At 39.0% G+C, this 9,549-nt stretch overlaps 1 pseudogene; it reads right to left on the bottom strand.

The window, feature by feature from the left end:
* Positions 1 to 5,634: 5,634 nt before the first annotated feature.
* Positions 5,635 to 8,780, bottom strand: LOC143618242 (UNC93-like protein 3; annotated as a pseudogene).
* Between the last annotated feature and the right edge of the window lie 769 nt (positions 8,781 to 9,549).

Genomic DNA, 9,549 nt, shown 5'->3' with positions numbered 1-9,549 from the left:
AGGCCATGAATGTCTTATAGGAGCATCCTTTGTCCAAGGCTCCTGATTCGGGTTCTGGGGTCTCATTCTGACGACCCTGACTTGATTCGGCCTTGCTGGCCTCATGTGTTGCGATTGCTTGCGCGATTATTTCCGCGAGTTCCTCGGGTGTCATGGTAATTCCTTTGGCTTTAGTTGGAGGCATTCTCGCTTTAAAAGAGTGAAAATATATCAGACTTAGCGCATGTACTCTGAGCACATAATGTTATCATTATTTACTAGACAGTGTGACCCGTGTTCCTAAGTGTGTGTATAGTTTCTTTTGAAAATATTTTTGAAAAATATTTCATGCGATTCCCCAACGGTTATAGTTTAGGTTAAAACTTCTTTTCCTAGTTCGCTATAACCAGGGCTCTGATACCAATCTGTCACACCCGGCCCTGAGCGGCGGAAACAGCCGGGCGCGCGCGAGTGGGAATTGATACTTAAGCACGGGCCATTGCAAACATTCAAAGTAAGATTTTCATTGCGCATGAAAAGTTTAATACAAATACATTACATTGTTTAAAAATTTCATAAAAACATCCAAGTATAAAAATTGTTGAAGATTTCCACGCCATATCCCCATGCGCGGCGGGAACAACCACGCGCATCGAAGGGATAGAACTAAAATCTACCAAAAAGCTAGTTTAGATGTTCAGCGTGAGGTGCTCTAAGTGTGACTCCATGCGCTACCTAGTTATCTCCTGAAAGACACGTAAAAACATTTGAATCAGTATAAACTGAGTGAGTTCACAAGTCTTAGTAACTTGATAAATCGTATTGCATCATAATCTTGATACAAATCATTCTGAAACATAATTCTGATAGCATCATTAAAACACATGCTTGGTAAAACATAGTTTTATCAACATATTCTGATAAAATCGTTCCGCGGGTTACGCGCGAACATTTCTGGGAACTGTGCTCGTCTATGCAAAGTGGCGCTGCCACTACGAGCTAAAATAAGTAATACCGTCCCGCGGGTTACGCGCGAACGTTTCAGGAACATGTGCTCGTCCATGCAAAGTGGCGCTGCCACTACGAGCTAAAATAATAATTCCGTCCCGCGGGTTACGCGCGGACGTTGTGCTGGAAAACAAGGCGCTCGTCCATGCAAAGAGGCGCGACCCCTACGAGCGGGCTCAAACCCATAGTACTGCCCCATGACCATACTAGGCACTCGTCCATGCAAAGAGGTGCGACCCCTACGAGTGGGTGGATCAAACCAGCAGTCCCTACCCTTAGAGTTCCAATGGTAAAGTGATCACTTACTCGAGTTCTAGCGCACATACATCGAAAACCTTAGATAACCGTTTGCATTACTCATCATGAAACATAACTTAAACTCATAATCGCTTGCATAGCTTGTAAGTATACCATGATAAAACATTATTTAAGTACGTGTCCCTCGCCCCGAAAACAGTTTAAAAATAGTGAAAACAGTGAAAATAGGGGCTGTGAGACTCACCTGTGGTTCTTGTTAAGGGATTAATCGAGATTCGGGTTTTCTTGGTGTTGGCCCCGGAATCGAAGGTCTAGAATACGATTAAATAACAAGAAGTATATATATTAAGATCAAGAAATAGGAGAATATAAGGTTTGGAAAGTAGATCTCAAGTTTATAACCTCGGCTTACCTAGTAACTGGAACGGAATCGAAAATAACGGATGCTCGGGAGATGATTAGTGCAAGTTTGCAGTTCTTTGGAGTGTGTTTTGAGTGATAATTTAGGTTACATATTTATAGGCAAACTCAAGGGAACACAATCCCTTGCTTTAGGGGATTGAAATCTTTTCATATCTAGGTGTAATGATGATAAAGTATGGAAATTATTATTGTTTATTGTTTATTTAAAAGTGGAGGAGTGGACAAAAGATCTTGATTTGATTTGGACAGGACATGCAGGTCTGGGGTTGGTGAGAATAGGGTGGCTGACAGTTGACTTTTCATGTTACAGTGTGCTTTTTCAGGTACTTTTGTCAGTGTACAGTAAAAAGTGGAAAATCTCTGAAACACGCTACTGTTTCCTTTTGGGCGGGAGTAATCTCCTTATGTCTGGAGAATAGACTAAGTGTTCTGTGCGCATCACTTTGTGCGCATAGCTTTCTGCGTGAAGGACATTTCTTTGCTGCGGGTAGGTGCGTAACCTTCTCGCAGTTGGGGATATTGAGTTTCATTTGTAGATTCTCCAGGTGGTCTTGGTATTTCAACATAGTGATCAGTCATGTTGAAGTCAATTCCATCTTGGAGCTTCAGACAAACTAGCTCTCAATGTTCCCGCCATGCGGGGAGGTTAGTTCCCTTCCGCATGCGCATAAACGATTTAGGATGCACCCGCCTTAGCATCATGCGGGATGGTCAACCCATAGACAACATAACGTTTAAGTTACATGAAAACATAAAGCCACAACATTCGCGCATGGCGCATATAACATATGCTCACGCTGGTTCTTAACATGGTGCGCTCGCGCAGGTTGCACATAACAAATGCACGCGCTGACTAACATGGCGCGCTCGCGCAGGGCGCACATAACAAATGCACGCGCTGCCTAACATGGCGCGCTCGCGCAGGGCGCACATAACAGATGCACGCGCTGACTAACATGGCGCGCATAATATTTACAATCACCTAATTATTAGGTTGATTACTTAGTTTAAGGGATTGGGAATTTACCGGGTGTCACATGTCATGTTCGATGAGTCTCAATTACCCTACAACAGCCCCACCATCCAGCTCCAACACACATCGTTTTGGACCCCTCACCCTTAATATTCACCCAACCAATCACCCAAACCCCTTCTCCTTATCAGCCCGTACCCACATCACCTTCTTCAAACATGCAAAAACACTCAAACACCTTCTGCCAGCCCACTACCCAACCCTCAATCACAAGTCAGCCCAACTTCCCATGCCTAGCCCACCACCCCCACACAATCTACCACCCCCTAATATTAATCCACTACCGTCAACCACTAACCCAACACCCTCAATTTCCAGTCCCAACTCTATTTCCTCTCACCCCATGCAAACCTGATCTCGCTCGGGTATCATCAAACCTTGCATCCGTCTATCCTTGAACACTGAAACCACCCCCCCACTTTCTCCACTACCCAAGTCTCATCTCACCGCTCTCGCGATCCACATGCCTAACGAATAAAGCTCTATTGGAAAATAATACATGGGAACTAGTACCGAGACCTACAAATGCGCCTGTTATTCATTGCATGTGGTTATATAAGCATAAATTCAAAGCCGATGGTTCATAGAACGATACAAGGCTAGATTCGTTGTTAACGGTAAAAGTCAAACATTAGGTGTCGATTGCGATGACATGTTTAGCCAAGTGGTCAAACCCACCACGATTCGGACGATAGTCTAGTTGTATCAACATCTTGGCCAATTCATCAAATGGACGTTAAAAATGCCTTCCTTCATGGCCATTTGCAAGAAAACGTTTATATCTTTCAACCACTAGGGTTCGTCTCTACGGCACAACCTAAACATGTTTGCAAGCTTAATTGCTCCCTCTATGGTTTAAAACAAGCTCCAAGGGCTTGGTATCATTGGTTTGCAAGGTTTGATGATACCCGAGCGAGATCGGGTTTGCATGGGGTGAGATGAGATTTGGGTAGTGGCGAAAGTGGCGGGGTGGTTTCAGTGATGATCAGGTTTAAAACCACCCCGTCACTTTCACCACTATCTAAGTCTCATCTGATCACCCCTTATAACATGTTAGTAATTTGGCACCAGTAACAACCGTTTTAGGTCTGGAATAAAGGTTGGCGTGGTGGTGGTATGAGTGATGAAGATAAAAATGGGTCTCTGGCGAAGGTTACTTAGGGCCCGGGGTGGCCCCGCCCCCCTGCTTTTTTACGCGGTAGTGTAAATTTACCCGTTTTCGTCCAAAATTTTTATACGTAGTGCATATTTAGCCGTTTTCGGCCAAAATCTTTTATACATAGTGTAAAATTTAGCCGTTTTTGGCCGAAGATTTTTATACGTAGTGTAAAATTTAGCCCTTTTCGGCTGAAATATTTTTATACGTAGTGTAAATTTAGCCGTTTTTGGCCGAAAATTTGAGTCCGGCCCACTTTGTTTGTGAATTTTTGTATACATTTTGGGCCAGGCCCCCGATGTCTTAGTCCAAGCTTCGCCCATGAAACCGGTTGAATTAGATAAGGTTTCATAAATAAAAGAAGAGGTAAGGGGTGATCAGATATAAACCGGTGGTAGATTAACCGGTGTTCATTCGACGATTCAGAAGATATCTGACAAAGAAGGGGAGGCGACGATTGAAAAAATAAAAGTAATAAATAAAGGAAGTTTTATTTTGTTGTTGGAATTGATTTAGGATGATTGTTATAGTTCGTATGTGACATGAATTAATTGAAAAATAAATAAATAAATAGAAAAGGATTATAGTGATTTAGTGAGTTGATTAAAGTAAAAGAAAACAAAATAAGTATAATGAGAATAAATTTATGTCAAATACCTCTACTAAGGGTCCTTGTTGTTCTCATTTCTTTTCGAAGTTGTTCTTGAGACGAGTTGTCATGGTAGAAATTCAGGAGTCAGTACAATGGCGCGTGTTTTTCGCCGATGATGTTGTGATTGTAGATGAGAGCAAAGATGGCTTGAATCTTAAGTTAAAGGAATGACGAACAACTCTATAGAGCAAGGGTTTTAGGGTTTGGTGCTTCAAGAATGGGCACCTCTACTGTGATTTCAGTGGGCCACACGACGGTAAGGATGCACACATCGAGCTCTTGGGTCAAATAGTTACGTTGTCGACCAAGTTCATGTGTCTAGGATCGTTTGTTCAAAATTAACGTACGATCCCTATTTTGGGATATTACTTGTATGCTCCCTAATACTTTGAAGTGGGTAACAATTGTGGCACACTTTACCAAGTAACATTGAAAATTTCATTAAGTCCATGTAGAAGGACAAACTTACCCTTAAAAATTTGAAAATAAAAAGGAAATAAGAAGACAACCTATGATCCATGACCCATACCGATGTGATTTATCTTCTTAACAAGTTTACTTTAGTTTTGTATACTTTACCTTATGGACTAGCGGTTTAACACTGTCACACATTACCTTCTTTTGAGCACATTTCAAGTTAAAGGAAACCAGGAAGATTTAAAGAGATCTTCCTTAGAGATGGGCAAAGTCGTTGTGCTTAATTGGTGTCAAATGAAGATCATTACCTTAGCTTCTTGAAGACGGATTTCAGACAACTATGTAGTGACACCTTATATTTATACGGGGTCGTTAGACCACTCCATATATGTTTATTATATAATTTAGTTATAACTTTGCAATATCCTGAATGGGCTGAGAAGCTCTGGAACTAGAGTCATAACTGGACAATTGTATTAAGCACTATGAATATATTATACATTATTTTTCTTGCAATGCAGTGTTGTTTGTGTTTTACCTGAAATAAATGTAGGTTAATTTATATTCTTTTATCCTTTTTACAAGTAAACCCTTTAATGTCACATGAATAATATGACATATAGTTGTTATTATGGGAATAAACAGTTGCTACGGGTAAACATAAAAATCAATAAACAACTGATGAAAACGGAAGAATGAGCACCCAGTCGTTGATCGGTCGAAACTTATGAAGCACGATTAAAAAAAACCTTCTCCACTTTAAGCATGAGAAATAGAAATCCAGCTAAAGAAATAACGAGTGCGGCAAGCATAAAAAATAGCATGGTTTGCAGCGTAATGTATAAGCTCAAAAAGAATAAAACCGCAATTGCAGCACTCTGCCAAAGCTTTAATTGAGCAAACATTTCTACCTGATCATGTTGACATTGAAAATGGTGTTAGATAAATTATGTGTGTTCCTTTTATCATTTTACATCTGGATGCTTAAAGTAAAATGTACAGTTATAGTCCTTTAAGTGCATAAAGTTTAAGTGTGATTCGTTCAAATTCATATATATAGACCTAAACAACGGTATTTTATTTCGTCATTAATTAACCAGTCCTCGTTCACCGTGTTTAGGCAATATAAAATAGCTAAATGAATAAATGGTTTTTATACCATGGTGTGCTCAAAGAGCATTGCGAGTAAAGCATTGAGCTGTGTCATGAGCACTCCATTACCAACTCCCCATATCGCTGCAATGAGAAGCGGGTATACTATGCGTAGAACACCAGTGGGTTCTCTGAGAATATTTAAAAAATGAATAAATCAGAATATTGGAGAAAGAGAAGAGATTTAGAGATCTAAACTTAACTTCCACGCAAAAGTGGTATATTAACCTGTAATTTAGCAGCCAGATTAATAATCCAACCTGAAGAAAGGCGCCACCAGAAACAATCAAAGTGATAGTTGAGAGACCGGATGTAAGCCGACCAACAGCTACAGAACACTGAGAGATATTTCATTTGCACAGTGTCAATAAACTAAACATAAAGCTTGAAATTTTAAAATAGCTAAAAATGGCAAATTGTGTTTTTTTACTTCCAAAACCATGCAATCAGGATGCGTTTGGATGTTCCATTTGAAAGTGATTATGAGATTGCGTAAATAAATTCAAAATCTCCAAAAACCGCATTTTCACCCCCTATCAGTTTTAGTTTTACTTTTGAAATAAAAAGACATCTTATACATCACTCACAATTGCATCAAAAAGTCCATACACAGCCATAGCACCACCAACACCAGACTCCCCAAGAGACGGCTTAACATAAAACTTTGTAAATTCTGCCCTGCATTGATTGAAAAAAATGGCAGCTCCTTTAAAGAATAAACTGAGTACTTAGAATTGTGTATCAGTGTATGTATATATACCAGACAAATGCTTGTCGTAGACCAGAAAACACAATAAGTGGGATGATCAATAAGAGCCTTATGTCACACAATGGGGTTATTACTTGCTTCCCCAAAGATTCTAAAAATGTATAGGAATCGAGAGAAGAATCTATTTCTCCCTCATCTTCTTCACAGTCCCTTTTCTTTAAATAAGAATCGTTCCCACGGTCATGCTACCAAGAAAGACGGTGAATAGTAAAGTTCTGCCACTTGTAGTTCCCTCCTGCCAAGAATTAAAGAATTTGTATCATAAAATGACAAAATCGAAAAATGCGCCGCATAATTTGAGCTATTTCATCGCGCATCATATTCTTGTAGAAGTAATTTGTTCATAACAGATGCTTACCCCTTCATCCTTCAACAGAGCTAGAGTCAAAAGGTTTCCAACAATCTAGCAATTCGACATAAGCTTAGTTCATCTACTGAAATCATTAACTGTATAATTGTTCAAATTTTGAACTAAAACATTAGTTTAAAGAAAGTTAAAACATCACCTGGTTACTGGCAAAAATTCCCCAAAACTCTCCATTGAAGTGGCCAATTACAGTTCCTTCATGTAGCATGTGATCATTTGCTTGGCTCTTTCCTGATAATGTAAGGTATGTCCCCTGATATACAAAGAAGTAGTTAAACACTGAGCCATGAAAATATTACTTTTACTATTTATTGTTGAAGTATAATTAAAAGTTTCTGACAATAACCTTTTATCATTATTGCATATTTAAAGTTTAACTTTTAGGTTCTTCTTTGTGATTATTAATAAGGCTATTTATATGTGGACAGTTAGTTTTTTATTTTTAATTCCTATTATTGTTTAGGTCAAATATTTATAAATTAAATCTTATGTTTTTGTTTAAACTTGGTGTGCTCGTAACATCTTGATCATGTTAAACGTAATTTCGGACTCCAAGTCACAAGTCAGTGAACTTGAGTGACCAATAATATTGATAGTCGGTCATAGTTAATTATGTTTCCTAATTACAACATGTTTTCTAATTGTATTGTAATTAAAATAGGTAATGTCTTGGTTAACAAGTTAGATTAGTCTATATAAGCCGAGTTATTGCTAGACATTATAGAGAAAGTGTGAGATATAACCGAGTTAGAGTTCATCCGGATTCAACCAAGATAGGGTTCAACAAGAGTCAACCCGAGTTAGGGTTTGAGATATTGTAATCAGTTTTTGAGTTATATTTTCTGATTTAGTCGATTAGTTTGTATTTGTTTATCGATCGGGACTTGAGATCCAACATCGTGGTATCTGAGCATCCATGTTTTTTTTCAATTCCTTCTTCAAGTAACAAAGATGTGGGTTATTTATCAAGTTCCTCGGGTATGATACCCTTGTCAAAGGAGATGGTTATGATTTTTGGTACATGCGTACGGACACAATTTTGATTTTGCAAGATCTTGGAATCTTGTGATGATCGGAAAATAGAGATCGTAGACGAGTAAGAGACAACCGTTAGACATAATTTCGGCCTCCAAGTCACATGTCGGTGAACTTGAGGGACCAATAATGACAAGCCGATCATCATTGGCTATATTTCCTAATTACATATGTTTCCTAATTGTATTGTACTTATAATAGATAATGTCTTGATCTTTCTTCCAACGCCACTTTCAACCAATTATTTAAACTTCTTGAAAGCTTTAAATGCCTCAACTTTATCCTTCAACAAATACGTCCAAACAAATCGTGAGTAATTATCAATAAAAACAAGCACCTATTACCTGCTATAGTTGGAGGGGTAATCGATCCATACAGATCATCGTGCACAAGTTCTAGAGCCCGGGTTTCCCTAAATGCCCCCGAATTAGGAACCGATTGCCTTGTTTGCTTCCTGACCAAACCAGATTCACATAACTTATTTTCATGGGTAACGCCATGCATCCCTTCAACCATCTCCCTCCTAGCCATTAACTCAATAGATTCAAAGTTTAAGCAGCCAAGCCTAGCATGCCACAATCAACTTGGTTCTTCAATTCGACTAAGTAAACTAACCGCTTTACTGATCTTCAAGTGTATCCGGTATAAAGAATTAGGGGAACGAGTCACCTTCATCAATAACCTACCTTGTCCATCATGCATCATAAGGTAGTTATCTTTTTATATGAATATGACACCCGTGTTCCGAGGCTTCACCGGGACTAATAATATAACTTTTAAGACTCGGTATGAAATAAGCATTCGCAGGTAAGCGATGTTCACCACTTTTAGCCTCAAATAAAATTGAACCTTTACCGCTTATATCAACGTAGGACTCATCCCCAAACTTAACCTTTCCATGACACGATTGTTAGGTTCAGACTAGAAGGTTTGTTACCCGTCATGTGTTTACTCGCGTCGTTATCCAAATACCATTCATCACCTGTAAGGCCCAGTTACCAGTAGCCCTACTTTGGTGTTGGATTTACTCATAAACGCAGTTCTAAATATCAGAGTTAATTAAAACTTTACGCGGAATAGAAACTTCAACCATAATATATTACATAGCTGTCAAATCTTATCTTAACGAACATTCATAGTTATTTAAACATAGAACATAGTCTTTAAAAACATCATAACATTTCTTCGAGATGCCAGTATCTTCGATTCCATGCCATGTGTCTTCAATCACGCGAGCTGCCTCAACCTACTTGCATGCGTGCATACTAAAAGTCAGCTACGCTGAGTGAGTTCTAGTTAA

This window comes from Bidens hawaiensis, unplaced genomic scaffold (assembly GCF_021521415.1).
Source record: "Bidens hawaiensis isolate Kalapana, Puna unplaced genomic scaffold, B.hawaiensis_p1.1 tig00066386_1, whole genome shotgun sequence".
NCBI classification, from domain to species: Eukaryota; Viridiplantae; Streptophyta; class Magnoliopsida; order Asterales; family Asteraceae; genus Bidens; species Bidens hawaiensis.
The sequence above is the reverse complement of the archived record's forward strand: the minus strand, read 5'-3'. Positions and strand labels throughout refer to the sequence as shown.